Raw genomic sequence first — 13,858 nt, 5'->3', positions numbered from 1 at the left:
TTTCCCTTTGACCACCCCAATCTTCAACTCCCCTGCCCACTTATCTAGTGCCCCTCCCCCGAGAAACCCCATGTGACTGCTTGTCCACACCTGCCATGAGCTAAGTGATTCTGGGGGAAAAAAGTCACTGTTACGTACAGAAAGCGGCCACTACAGATCCAAGATCACGAACTCAACAACCCTCGATAGCATCCAACCATCCCACTCCCTCCTACTTTCTCAAAGATAACAAAAACTGCTGGGCAGAACCCTTTCGAAGGAACGCCCCCCTCCCCTTACACACATGCATCTGTACCCTTCCCCACCTGCTCCTTCACCAAGGCTGCTCTGACAGCAGAGACACCCCACTTCCAGTCTGACGCCGAGCTCACGTTTGTGAGGGTACGTCTCCCTCCTTTCTGCCTCCTCAGTTCCTGGTCCACCCAGGAGCCCCTTTCGAAACCTCTGAGCTCCCCGTCTCTGCTGGCTCCTTTCCTTTAGCATTCGAGCACAGGCTTCTGCAACTTTTTGTGTCTCGGTTTCCTCTGTAAAACGCGGGTCCTAACAGTTCCTGCCCCACAGAGTTGAGGGAGGATGAAGCGCTACCGCGTGCGCAGCGCTTCGACGACGCCCGGCCTGTGAAAGCGACGCGTGTGTCAGATCCTCGCGTCCACAGTCGTCCCTTCACCCCACGTCCTGATCCAACGGCTGCCCGTGCGCCTGCGAACGACCAAACCTCTCCAGGCTGTCTGCTTTCTCCTTCACTCTCCGTCCCCAACACTCCTTCACCCCGCAGCCTGGCAACCAGCCTCACCAAGTGCCACTGAGCTCCTGAGAAGGCCCACGGCCCTCCCCACGCTGCCCATGCCCAGGGACCGTCTCGGGCCCTTGCTGCCTCTGCCGCTCTGCAGCCTGCGGCATCTTTGAAACCCATTCCCTTTGAGGCTTCTCAACATCCTCCTCTTTGAGGCCCCCCCTCTGACGTCTTCCTCACGGCCTCCTAAGGGGCTCATCTGGTCAGGCGTGGGCGGGCCCGTGCCCTCTCCCTTCCCGGTTCTGTCTGGGCTCTGCCACTCTTCCTGGGTGGTTCCTTCAACTCCTCGGTCCACGACCTCTGCAACTTCCACAGTGATATTTCTTGCCACCACTTGAATGTCACACATATATATTCTACTGCCTACCTGGCACTTCCACCTGGATTTCACTCAGGCTCTTCACTCTCGCTATGTTTAAAACCCATGTCAACCTCTCCCCTCCAAGGTGCTCCTCCTCCTGGACCCCAAGGCCCAGCGAAGGCCCTTACCATCTACCTGGTCTACCAGAGACGCAGGGGTCTACCCTGCTTCCTTCTCCTTCTCCACCGCCTACCAAGTCCTGGGATTGCTGTTTCCTGTGCTCTACTTGGGCAATGCCTTCAGCCCACCTAGAACACCCTCTGTCTTCTCCCGCGTTTTCTCCTACGGAGCACGCATTCTGTTTTCGACACTCAACTCAAAAGTACCTTCCTTGACCACGTCTTTCCTGACTCGTCCTTTCCTTAAACCCTTTGAGCAGCCCCTGTAATGTTAGATTTGTTTACAAACCGGTCACCCCATGATGCGGGGTGACTCCTACGTCGGGGCTGTATCTGCTCTCTCTGAACGGTCTCCACCAAGAGCAGGGAAAGAAAGGCCTCTCTGGGTGTAATTCCACCAGACCAAAAGGTCTGGTTTTCAGAGCTGCTGCTCCTGCAGATCCTAGCCAGTCTCCTCTAGGAACCACTGCTGTTCTTGCCCAGCAGAGCGGCAATCCCCTCTCGCCATCAGCCATCCTGGGAACTAGGGGCTCAGCTGCCCGGGTTAAGAAAGCAGGGGGAGCTGTTCGTGTCCCCTCCTTTACTGGACTCTTTGGCCTTCTGGGTGGCCTTGACTCCACTCCTCAGGCCAGCAGAGCCCTGGTCAGTACAGACACAGCAGCAAAAGGATGGGCACTCCCATCAGGTGACACAAACCCATCCTTTCTACCCCCAGATGGCAGTTCTGTGGGTCCGCAGTGTTCCCTGGCTACCAACATACTTACGGGGCGCCAGAGCTGCCGCCGCCTCTGTCCATCGGCAGAACTTGAGTGGGATAATTATCTTCTCCGTGTACTTAACCTTCCTGCTCGTGCCCTCAACAGGACGGCTGCCTCTGGTGCAGTGGACCCCACCACCGCCACGGCAAAGGCAGGGGCTGTGCTACAGGTCCAGGATCCACAACATCTGGAAGAGGGTGGCCAGCTTAGTTTGACCCCTTGAGGGTCCTGAGTCTCTTTTCAGGTGGTATAACCTCTCTCATGTTCTCAGAGCCCTTGCCCCACTGCTAAGTCAGAGGGGACCTGGGGACACCGAGGCTCCTAGGGAAAGGATCATCAGACAAGGAGCAGGATCCCGAGCCATGCTGCCTGAGCCCCCATAGAAGAGGGTGGCCTGTCTGGGGGCTCCACGTGTCCTGTTACAGAGTCAAAGGCAGCGGGTCGGTAGGAGCCAGCTGCCCAGGGTGAGAGCTACATTGTGGGTTTTCTTTGTTTTCATTACAATTTCCTCTCCCATTGCTTCTTTTGAACCGGCCCTTTCCTCCCCGGGGTGCTGGGGATTGAATGAAACACCACCCCCGGCTCCAATAAGTGTATTTCAATTACACCTGTCACTGCATGACGATATAATGATGTATCATGTGATATTAAATCCATGGTAATCATATCAGGGATTTTTTTTAATCGCGCACCAATTGCATTATTACATCTCTATAATTAACAACAGGAGGTACGGAAATCCAGTTAGGGCAGAGGCTCAGGGTACCCCCACCCCCGCCCTATCCCGACCCTAGCTCCCCCAGATTAGGACCCGGTTAGGAGACGGGGACTGCTCCCAGCTCCCGGTTCCTCGGCCACGGGCAGGGCCTTCAGCAGCCAGGGCTGGCAGACACAGGCCAGACTGAGAGCAGGGTACTTGTGTGTCTCATGGCTGCTCAGGAAAGAGCCTAGGGCAGAGGCCACACAGGGAGACCCAGTGGCGAGGTGCAGCGGGGCCTTCTAGACCTCCTGCCCTTGCAGCACCAAACCTTCTCCACGGGGAGGGGTGCTACCCTTCCCTGAGGCCAGCGAGGCCCTCAAGGTGCCTGCAGGGCACGAGGCGCGTCCCTGCCTCCCGGCTTCCTGGACCAGATTCCTCCTGCTAGCGCTACATCCTCCCTCCCTCTGACCTCGCCCTTTGTGTTGGCAGCTCTTCACATCACCAAGTCTAGCAGCTGTGCTGCCTCTGCCTCTTGATCCTATCACCCCCCAGCAGAACAGACCCAATTCCTCCTGGGGCCGCTCCTCCCCAGTTCGCGCTCTGAAGTCTGGTCCTGAGTATCGCAGGACAAGTGGGTTTCTGATAACCACTGAGGTCCTTCCAACAGCCCCCCAAATGGTCCGAGTTCTCATGTCCTCCCACCCAGGCCTACGCGGAGAGGGGTGGAGCTCGGGACGGCAGCGTGAACCATGTCAAATGACCCTGTCTCTGCCGCCCCCTTCCTGATACTGAGCTGTCAGAGCTAATCCCCTCAGGGGTGTCAGAACCAGTCTGCAAAGCGGAATTTTGTGTTTCAAGTCCAAAGCTTTGAACTTGGCATGTAACTAGTCCTCAGTGAGGGGCAGGCATTTTGCTAAGTTTGACTCTCAGAAGTTGGACAGGCCTGAAGATGAAAGGGAAAAATCATGTCCTTTTTCCTAATAAAAAGGAGACACTAATAGCAGTCAGCACTTAGGCAAAGCACTTTAAGTTTCTAAAGTGCTTTCCAAATTAAAATATAATCCTTTATGGGGCACATGACACCACCACCAAGGCCCCCCGGCCCTCCCACACGAAGCTATGTGTATGCTGGCACACAGCGCACACACACCTTGCCTTCCTGCTCCCTAGGAACATGAAAAGGGTGTTCAACCCTTCATCCCAGACCCCCTCCTGCTGTGCTGGCCTGCTCCTACAGCACACACTCGAGGAGCCCAACTCTGTGCCCGGCGCTGGAGATCAAGCAGACCAAGCCGCGGCCTTCAAGGAGCCTCCAAGCTCGAAGGAGAGACATAAACGCAAACGGTGGGGGCAGAGATCCTATAGAAGAGCTCCGGCGGAGAAACCAGGCCCGGAGGGAAACGGCTGAGAAGGCTCAGGACGGCCTTCCCTGGAACGTCCCGTCCCAGGTGGGCGTCTGCGGAAGCTGGACATGCAGGCCGGGAGCTCGGGTCAGAGGGCTGAGCTGAGGCAAGACAGCCCTAGGAGAGCACACGGTGGCCCCTGGAACCGCAGGAGTGGTGAGCTCACCCACGGAGAGAACACCACCCTTTCGGGTTGACGAGGCCTCCTCGTCTCTGGTGTTCGGATGGAAACCAGGAAGGCTGAGGGGTGGGAAGGCTGCCAACGACAGCCTCCAGAGCTAAGGCCCAAAGAGACTTCTCTCCGAGCGTGCCCAGCCTCCTGGCCTCCGTCCCTCCCTTTGCCGCCCCCTTCGCCTCACCCAGATGTGACACTGTGAAATGGGACAGACTTTAGGTAAAACAGCCACCGAGTCACGACAAACTTTAAGGACAGCTTGTCATATGCCAGATCACGTGTGCACAGGTCGCAATGCAGACACAGTACTGTCCAGAGAGAGCTTCCAGCCTACTGGAGAAAGCAGACGTTAAATAAATGGCAACTTAAGTCACCAGCAGGTTGTAGCTGTGACAAGGACTCATAGAGGAAAAGCAGGCTGTTCCTGTGACGGAAGGCGGGAGCCTGACCTCCTAGATGGGCAACTGTGAGGACAGGTCAGCAGACACTGACTGGGAGCGGCCGGGGGAATGACGCAAGCTAAGGCCATTGGGCATACTGTCTCACAGCACTGGGAAGAAACCAAGTGAAGGCTAGTGTCCCTGGAGCAGAGAAGGCAAGCAGGAGAGGGGGCCAAGGAGGAAGGCAGGAGATGGCAGGACCCTCAGAGGACACGATGAGGGTTTTATGCTGTTTCCCAAGACGACGGGAAGCCATCCAAGTGTCTACCACTGCCATGCTGGGTAATCTTGGGTGCCCCACCAAGGTCACAAGTTTGTTCCTTTGCACACCTACCCTCCCCATTCCCAAGGGTGGACGACCTAGGAACTGGGACCATTTTTTATCTAGAAGGAAAGGAAGAAACTGCATGAGCAAGGGCCCTCATTAATTCACACAGTCACTGAAGGCCTGCTGGACCCTGGCAACTCAGCTGAATCACATGCAGATTCTGCCCGCATGGAACTCACAGTCCTTTGCAGGAAAGCAGACCTGACGTCACTGCGATGGCGAGTGATGGGCGAGACCCGCAGCGGGGCCGGAAGAGAGGACGGTGCCCAGGCCCGAGGCATCTGGAGGCTGGCACGGGGTGTGCTGCCCTGGCCCTCAGCTCGCCGCACAAGCTGACGCAGGCTGGGACAGCACTCCCCGCACAGGCTGCAGACTGCGTGGAGGCAGGAGTATGAGGAGGATGCCGAGCCAAGGCTCCTGAGAAAAGGCTGGGATCAAGCAGCCGTCAACCTGAGCCACGATCTTCCAGGTGCAAAGATGAGCTTTCTTGAAAGGCTGTGACCAAAGCCACTGAGCAGAGAAGAGAGAAAAGTTCACCGAATCAACCAAGGGAAGGGGCGCGTTTAGAACAAGCAACACTGTTGACTAGAAAAGCATTTCAGCAAATGGCAACTCCAGTCCCCAGGCTTGTTTCCTCTTTGGAAAATGAGGGGCTGAGGGTGAAGAGAGAGGGATGGGTAGGAGTTTGGGATGAACAGACACACACTATATGCAAAACAGAGAGGCCACGTACAGCACAGGGAACTAAATTCACTATCCGTAATAATCGACACTTTTCGACACTGTCAATCAGCTATACTTCAATAAACAACTTTTAAGGGGGGCGGGCTTAACGACCTTTTCTCTTAGGTCCCTTCCTGGAAGGGCATTTACCAATTCTGAGGCTCTCCGGCCTCCCACAAGAGTCAGGCTTATTTCTGGCCCCACAGACTTGCGCTGTTTTCCTAGAACACCCAGTCTTCCTCCACCCTCTCCAAATCCTGTCTGGCAGGGCGCCACCTTCGGGAAGCCCCCCCCCCCCCCCCCCCCCCCCCCCCCCAATTCCTCTTCTCTCCTCCAGGTCCCACCCTGACCTGCACAGCTCACACCACAGTCCTCCCAACAGCACTTTGCTTCGTCACCTATTACAGATGGTCTGGGACTCTTACTTGACTGGCCTGGGCACTGTCTCATCACTCCCTGGCCCCTGACATCCACTGCGGGGGCGGGAGGGAAGCGCCACCCACACAGGCCCTGGAAGCAAACCCCAGTCTGGGTCCCCGCTCCCTGCGCCCACAGTCCTCTGAGAGCCCGGCAGGCCTCCCCTTGAAAAGGGGGCTGAAAGCAATGATGTCTCCAAGTGCGACGGGAGACACTCGCGTCTGCTTTACCCTTGGCTTTTTGCTCCGGTTCAGGCAGGAGCGGGGTGGGCCGGCTGGCAGATCTGAGAGCGCGGCACGCCCCAGCGGGCAGGGCGCACAGCGCGGAGGAAGGCGCGAGTCAGTCTGGAGTGCTCCCCATTTATCAAGCTCACGCAGGCCGCCAGCCGAGCGAGTCTTTCTATCATTACACCTCTCAAAATCCGATTCATACCACTAATCCTGCCTTCATTCTCCCCAGATTAATAACATCTCTTTCAACCTTCACAGTGTGATAAATAGACAAAGAGAGAACAAAAGGAGAGACAGAAGAGAGAGAAAGAGCTGGAGCAAGTCCCCATAATAGAGAGAGCCGAGAAAGAGCAGAGGGAAGAAAGGAGAGCGCGCAGAGCCGCCGCGGCCCGAGACTGCAGCGGCCTCGGGAGCCGCGGGGACGGCGGCGGCTGCGCCCCGCCACGCGCCGCGCTCCGTCCCAAAGAGAAAGAGAGGCTCGTTAACAGCTCCTTCCTGCCTGCACTTTTGTTCGAATTCTTTTCTTCCTTTCCAATCCTGCTTTAGGTCAAATTCCAGTGAAAATGAGTCTCCTGGTCTCCTCCCAGCCTCCCTACCAGGCCCGGAGAACCAATCCGGGCCCCTGGCGGCAGGGCTGGGTCTGGGCGCAGGACCGGGCTGGGCAGGGACTTAGCAAGGGGCGGAGGGAGCTGTCCCTTTAGCGGCCGCCCTGCCCCTTCCCTGCTCTTTAGGCTGAGCAGGAGAGGGAACAGAGGGGAGTGGGGGCTTGGGGCCCATTCCCAAAGGCTCTGCCCTGCCCCTCTTTCCAACCTAAGGCTCTGGCTGGTTCAATCCAAGGCTGCCAGCCAGCAGCAGCGCAGCTAGATGGTGAAAAGCAGGCTCCCCTCGGGCCTGTTGAAACCAAGGTGTGGCCCGTCCCTCCAAGCGACGACGGAGAAGCGGAGAAGCGTGCTGGGGACAATACGCCCCACTGGGTCCCAGCCCTGCCCCAAGGCAACTAACCCGTAATACCACTCCTTCTCTCTGTCCCCGGGCTGGCCCCGACCTATCTCCAGGCGCACTCCCCATCCTCCTCGCAGACACTGGATGCCTGGCTGAGCTCCTCTGGGGGGATTCAGGCACTCCCTCTTCTGGGCTCTGGAAGCCAACAGCACTCCCGTTATCCTGGAGCGAAGAGCTGTCTCCCTCACTCCACGGAGCCTGTCTTCCGAGTTCCTACCCCCAGGTCCAAGCTGCCCACGGCACTTCCATTCTTTCTTCATTGTGCCCAAACCAGCCCCAGCAGGAGACGAAGCCAAACAAGGCTCGACACTCCCTCCGTCCCTCTGGACACAAACTATTCCTGGGCGCCTGGCAAGCTAGCTGAGGCTGAGGCAGAGGCAGAGGCAGAGGCACTCCACATGGCGAGGCTCTCCTGGCCCCGTGCACCCACGCCCCTCACAGTCCACCAGAGCGGGCACAGGTGGGGCTGCACCAAGCTCCCCGGACCCTTCCTGCCTTCGGCAGAGCCTTGTGCGGGGAGGAGGGGTGGCACCTACGCAGAAGGAAGGCCTGCCCTAGCCGATCCAGCCGAGCAGAAGGAGACTTCCAAGAAAGTCGAGGCTTCTCCAAGTGCAGAGTCCAGTGGTAGACAGCAAAGAGCCAAAGCAGACCCTCAGCAGAAAGCTGGTGGCCTTGTGATCTGTTAAGAGGTAGGTCCCTCCTGGGGGAACAGCTTGCAGACACTTGCCAGATACGTTCCTCTAAAGCGCTTCCCTCGACCCTCTGCCCCCAGACACAGTCTTCCTTTTGGATCAAAATGGCTGCTACCTACTCCCCATTCACTCCTGGGGACCCCATCCCCTCCGGGCCCAACTCTCAGGGGTCTGCCCAGTTCCATGTCTGCCTGGGGAAAGTTCAGAGAAAAAGAGGCTTCATAGGGCCATGCCGAGACAAGGGGAATCCTACCCCACTCACCAAAGCCCCCAGAAGTTCTGGTGCCCTTCCCTCAACCCCGTATCAGAAGGACTCTGCACACTGTCACCGGTTCCACGGGGCCTCCAGGAGCAGACACCATGACAGGGAAGGCCGGAAGGATGACAGTGGCTGACATCTGTCCAAGGGTCCAAGTGGCCCAAGGAGGGGAGGGGCTGAAGGGGAGGGCAACAAGGAGAATGATACAGTCTCCCTGAAAGGGAGTGGTCCCCCCACCAGCAACCTGGCCCACCTGTATCCTGGGCTCCAGGGCGGGAGGGGTCCAGCTGGCACACAGACCTCCTCTGCCTCCCAGCCCAGGGCCACAGCAGAGTTCCAGAAGCATGGAGCCCAGCCCAGGCCCCTCCTTCCCTTAGAGCCCACACTGCTGGCAGATCAGAGAGCCTAAGCCAGCCAAGCCTGCAGCCTTCTAGACGCAGGCGACCAACAGACCCACACATCCCCAGACTTGCTCTAAGCAGCTGCTACACTCCAAACCCCAGGCCACTCGCCAGACAGCTTCCCCTGGGGCTCAGAAGGATGCCCCACCTCTGATGGGACAGTTCCAGGCCCTAGGAAGAGAAGTCGTGGCAGCCCCTCTGTCCTCTGCCTTTACCCCACACACAGTCTCAGGGCCTTCCCCAAAGGTATGCCTCCACCAGGCCGTCCGACTCAGGGTGAACCTTATCCCCTAAGGGTGCCTGGCCCCTGAAGTAGAGAGAGTCAGCCTAGACCCTGCTAAGGGGCCTGTCGGAGGTCAGAGAGAAGAAAGGCAACCAGACACAAGGGGGTCACTGGCAGGTCGAGAAGCCAAACCCAGGTGATGCTTTCACCCCAAAGCAGACTTTCCAAAGCTCATTTCCTGAATACCTGGTTCTAGAGCCCACTCCTCGAGGCAGCCGGTGGCACAGAGCAGGGAAGAAGTTGGGCCTTAATGTGTAAAAAGCTCGAGCAAAGCAAAATCATTTACTCTTCGGTGCGACTGCTTAGCAGAGCTAATAAATCTTGCATGAGCAGGGCCGATTCTAATTTCCTAATATGAAAAGGCATTTGGACTGAGAGAGAGGGGGAGATAAAAGTGATTGAATCTCCAATAGTCCAGGTTACTGACAAGAAACATCCTGCTCAGCCCTGGGAGAAGGATGGCAGCGCCCGCCCGCCTGCACACACCCATCCGTCCTGCCCCCTCTTGGCGCGATGCATCTCAGTCTCCTCTATTGACAGGACGTGGCTTTAAACACAGTTACACAAGTTATCATTTCTGCCTTCTGATCAATCTGAATTTTCAGGACAATTACCCTCTTAATCAATGATTGCTATCAGCAGCCCTGCGCCTGGGCGGATTTCTCAGCAAGGTAATCATGCCGCCAGGCTGGACGGCGCGTGCATAGGCAATGAAGCTCCGGGTGGGGTCTCTCCCCGCCCCCCCCCCCGAGTCCCCCATACCCCAGCGCCGCTGCCAGGATCGAGGACAAGGACGGCAAAGTGTGAAGGCCACTTCAAGGAGTGATGGGAGTGGAAGGAAGGGAGGGAGGGGGCCCAGCCGCCCTGTCAGCCTTTCAGACCTCTGACTACGGAACAGACCTATTAAACCCCAGATTTACTGCCCACCACACCGATGCATCTCCACATGCCCTCCTGCCATCATTCCTACCTCCTAATTAGCCTAATAAAGCCCAATTCTAATTATGGGCTCCAACTATTAGGGTGAGTAAGTGCAAAGAAAAGAGAAATATTGGTTTTGTTCATCTCTTAGAGGCTGTCGGCTCTAGAAATTCCTTTTCTTCCAGAGACTTGGTTCCTATGAGCTACGGGCTGGAACGGATGGTGCAGCCTCTTCGCCTCCTCCTCCTCAGAGGTCTAGGCACTGGCAGCTGTCACAAAGCCAGCCTGGCCTGGAGCCAGGAGGCCACCCAGCCCCAACGCTCCCTCTAGGGTCCTCTCACAGATTCGGCCCTTCGAGCGTAAAAGAATCCAGGGCTCCTCAGGAGGAGAGGGACAGGGTAGGGCCGGGGAGTAGGTCTCTGCCTCAGTGTCAAGTTAGCTCGAGGCTCTATCCGCCGTCACGGGGGCAGCTCGGGTTCTCACATCACCTGTTGTTGGGCAGAGGACACCAGAAAGGCCAACAGGGGAACGAAGAGGACACGAATGCTTCCAAGTGGCTGGCACATATGTGCATACAGTTATACCCAGGCCAAGTAGGTCATGGGATTTTAACAGGTCTCCAAATTTGCCACTACATCCCAAGGGGGAAAAAGGATTAGAACGCATGGCTGTATACACGTCCTGACATTTACGGAGGGCTAACCAGGGGCTAAGTGTGAGGGATACAACAGGGAACAGTACAGGTGACCCTTACTCTCAGGAGCTCACAATCTGCTAGGAAATACAGACAAGCATAAAACGCACGCACGCACGCACGCAAGCACACGCGCGCGCGAAGCGAAAGCAATGAAGTAAACTTGTACACGAATGTTCACAGCAGCCTTATTTAACAGTCATAAAGTGGAAACAACGCAAATGTCCCTCAGCTGATGAGCAGATATGTAAAGGGTGGTGCATCCATACAATGGAATGTTATTCACAGTAAAAAGAAGTGACACTGCATCGCACAGCGAGTTATATTCAATATCTAGGGGTAAACCATATGGAAAGGAACGTATATGTATGACTGAGTCACTCTGCAGTACAGTAGAAATTAACACAACACTGTAAATCAACTATGCTTCAATAAAATTTTTTTGAAAAGAAAGAAACGAAGTGCTGATTCATGATACAACACGGATGAACCTTGAAAATTTGCTAAGTGAAAGAAGCCAGACACAAAAGGCCACATACAAGAAATTCCCAGAATTGCAAGAATAGGGAAATTTATAGAGATGAAAGTAGACTAGCGGCTGCTTGGGGCTGGGGGTTTTAGGGTAAATGGGAAGCGACTGCTCCTGGAGGTCCTTTCAGGGGTAACGAAAATGTCAGTTTAGAAGGTGAGGACGGTGGCCCAGCCCTAAGACGATACCAGGAAACACTGAACTGAAACACTTCCAGTGGGCGGATTATGTGGTATGTGAGTCTTATCTCAAGCCTGTTTCACACATACACTGTGACAGAAAAAGTGCAAGGACCCACCGCAGGCTCACCAGCAGTGAACAAAAGCCGGGAAAAGCTCCAGCGCAGTGCCCAGGTGCTTGGCAGGCACTCAGGATGGGGGCGGGAAGTTCTCAGTGGGAGAGGGGAGAAGCCCTAAAGACGAAGGAGCTAGGTCTGGAAGGATAAGCAAGAGCTCGCCAGGCAAGAATGAAGCAAAGGACGTTCCGTGCAAATGGAACCACTGTGAATACTGCCTGCAGGTGGACAGTCAGCCAGGCTCTCTTGATACAGCTGGCGAGGTCCTCTGGGGTCTCAAAGGACAGGCTAGAGAGCTTGCATGTCATTCAGGGGAGACCAGGATTTTTCAAGCAGGCAAGTCGGATGATGATCAGCGCAGGCTAGCTCGGGGTTTGATGGTACAGGCGTGGGAAATAACACGTCATAATGGAAAGGACATGGTTTTAGAGTCAGACATGCAGGCTTTAACATCCTTCAAGTCTTCTTCCAATGGGCGTGGACAACCAGCAAGGGCTGGGACCCTGTTATTCTGCTCACTATTCTATCCCCAGGGCTTGGCAGAGTGCCTGACCCAGGAGGTGCTCACTCGCCATTCACCGAGTGAAAATGAATGAATGAATGGCTATGTTGAGCTCAGCCCCATTTGGCAAACATTTACTGAACACCTACCATGAAGCTGGCACGCTGGTACGTAGGCCCCTGCTGACCTCTGCCTCAGCGCCTCACCCAGCTTCTGTTCGGCTCGAGTGCTGTGTCTTCCCTCCCATGGTCTAGGAGGAGTCCCTAAGACCCAGTGAATTGTGGAGAGAGGTGGCCTGACTACACCTCTGTGGCTGCTAAGAAAAGGGCAGCTGAAGCTGTAAGGACGGACGGCTTCAGGAGCAGGGGGTGGTGCCCTCGGTATTTGTCCCAAAGCAAAGCCACAGTGCTCCGGGAGGCGATCCATGCCACCCAGGCCAGGGCAGAGCTGAGTGGAACGAGACTGTTCCCACAGCTCCTTCTCAGACTCCTCTGCAGACTGTCCTGCCCTCTCGGCCGCAGGCCTCCACACAGGGAGCCTGGCACAGGTAGGGCGGAAACGGAAGCTGCAGGACTTGCAGGTGGAGGAGGAGGAGGGGAAGATCCCTATTCTGCCCCTGGAGAGCTGCCACTTCTGCATCTTCCCTCTCGGGGGGAGGGTGATCAGTCTCCCAGCCCCCGGATTCCTACGGGGCCTTTCCCTCCCTCCGTCTCTTCCCTCCCTCTCCTTCCTGCAGAGCTTCCCTCGAGCCATAAAAATAAAATAAAACACAAACACCCACAGTCCAGGAGGAGGGCGTCAGACAGATAATGGGCATTTTATATCTTTTTATGACACTCCCCATAGGCAGCTCGGCAATCACAGTGCAATAAAGGCAGGCATGCAGCTTGCATAGTTAAACAACTGCCGGGTAATTAGGCACAGCAAACACACCACTGGGGAGGCCTCAGGGCTGCCCTGGGGTCTGCCTGCAACCTGCCCTCCTGCTTGTGGCCAAGTAGGTGCCAAGCCCAGGCCTAGCACCACAAGACCCAGTTGTGGTGCTGAGGTCAGACCCCTGGCTGCTGCCATGTACACTTGGACGCATGACTGTGCACACTCACAAGCACACTCACACACAAGCACGTCTTGAGCAGCAAGCCTGAACCTCATCTCCCCAGGAAGGCCACTCCCCTCTTCCAAGCAGGGTAGCCTGGGGTCTCTCAAGGGCCCTGCTTTAAAGCCCTTGAAGAAGTCACGGGCCTGGCTGCCCAGGGGCTAGCTCGGCCCGGTAGCTCTGAGCTTCCTGAGCTGCACAGGCAAGGGGCCAGGTGAGCACAGATATGCTCACATGGACGCTTTCGCCTGTAAATTCCGACTCAGGACAGAGTTGAATTCGAAATAAATTATTTTTTAAAAAGACACTCACACACGTATTCTCATCAGTGCCTTTACGACCTCTACCGTATTCCCGCCCATCTGCCTTGACCCAGGCATCTTCCTTGCTAGAGCTGGAGCTCCACACAGGCGGAGACCTGATTCATCTCCGCGTCCACAATGGGCCCTGAGGCGCGGGGCTTTGCTGAGGAACTAGGGTTGAGACGGCTACTCAGATGGGCTGGCCCAGGCCCAGCGTCGGTTACTTGCTACCTTCGGCCTCGGTGCCAGGCGATCTGCGCCCCACCAAGAGAGAGAAAAGCCTCACACGCACTGCGGCAGCTGCACTGTGCGTCCACACAACACCCATCTACTCTCTAGTGACCCAGCCGAATTCAGGAATTTTAGTGGACTGATGGCTAACTACTTGGACAGGATAGACAAAATCCTGGTACCTGAAGACTGGAACAAGGATCC

The 13,858-nt window shown here is 56.2% G+C and overlaps 1 protein-coding gene across 20 annotated transcripts in view; it reads right to left on the bottom strand.

The window, feature by feature from the left end:
• Positions 1 to 13,858, bottom strand: part of ERI3 (ERI1 exoribonuclease family member 3) — a 124,876-nt gene that overhangs the window by 30,119 nt on the left and 80,899 nt on the right. The window contains exon 10 of one of the 20 annotated variants that reach the window (XR_007136189.1): positions 2,038 to 2,218. The exons of 18 other annotated variants lie outside the window; for them this stretch is intronic. The gene's annotated coding sequence lies outside the window, so the exon portion shown is untranslated. Of the gene's footprint in view, positions 1 to 2,037; positions 2,219 to 13,858 lie in introns of those variants that run through there. One more of the 20 variants, XM_047789314.1, reaches the window with a different exon arrangement.

The sequence above is a fragment of the Phacochoerus africanus genome, chromosome 8 (assembly GCF_016906955.1).
Source record: "Phacochoerus africanus isolate WHEZ1 chromosome 8, ROS_Pafr_v1, whole genome shotgun sequence".
Classification (NCBI taxonomy): Eukaryota; Metazoa; Chordata; class Mammalia; order Artiodactyla; family Suidae; genus Phacochoerus; species Phacochoerus africanus.
The sequence above is the reverse complement of the archived record's forward strand: the minus strand, read 5'-3'. Positions and strand labels throughout refer to the sequence as shown.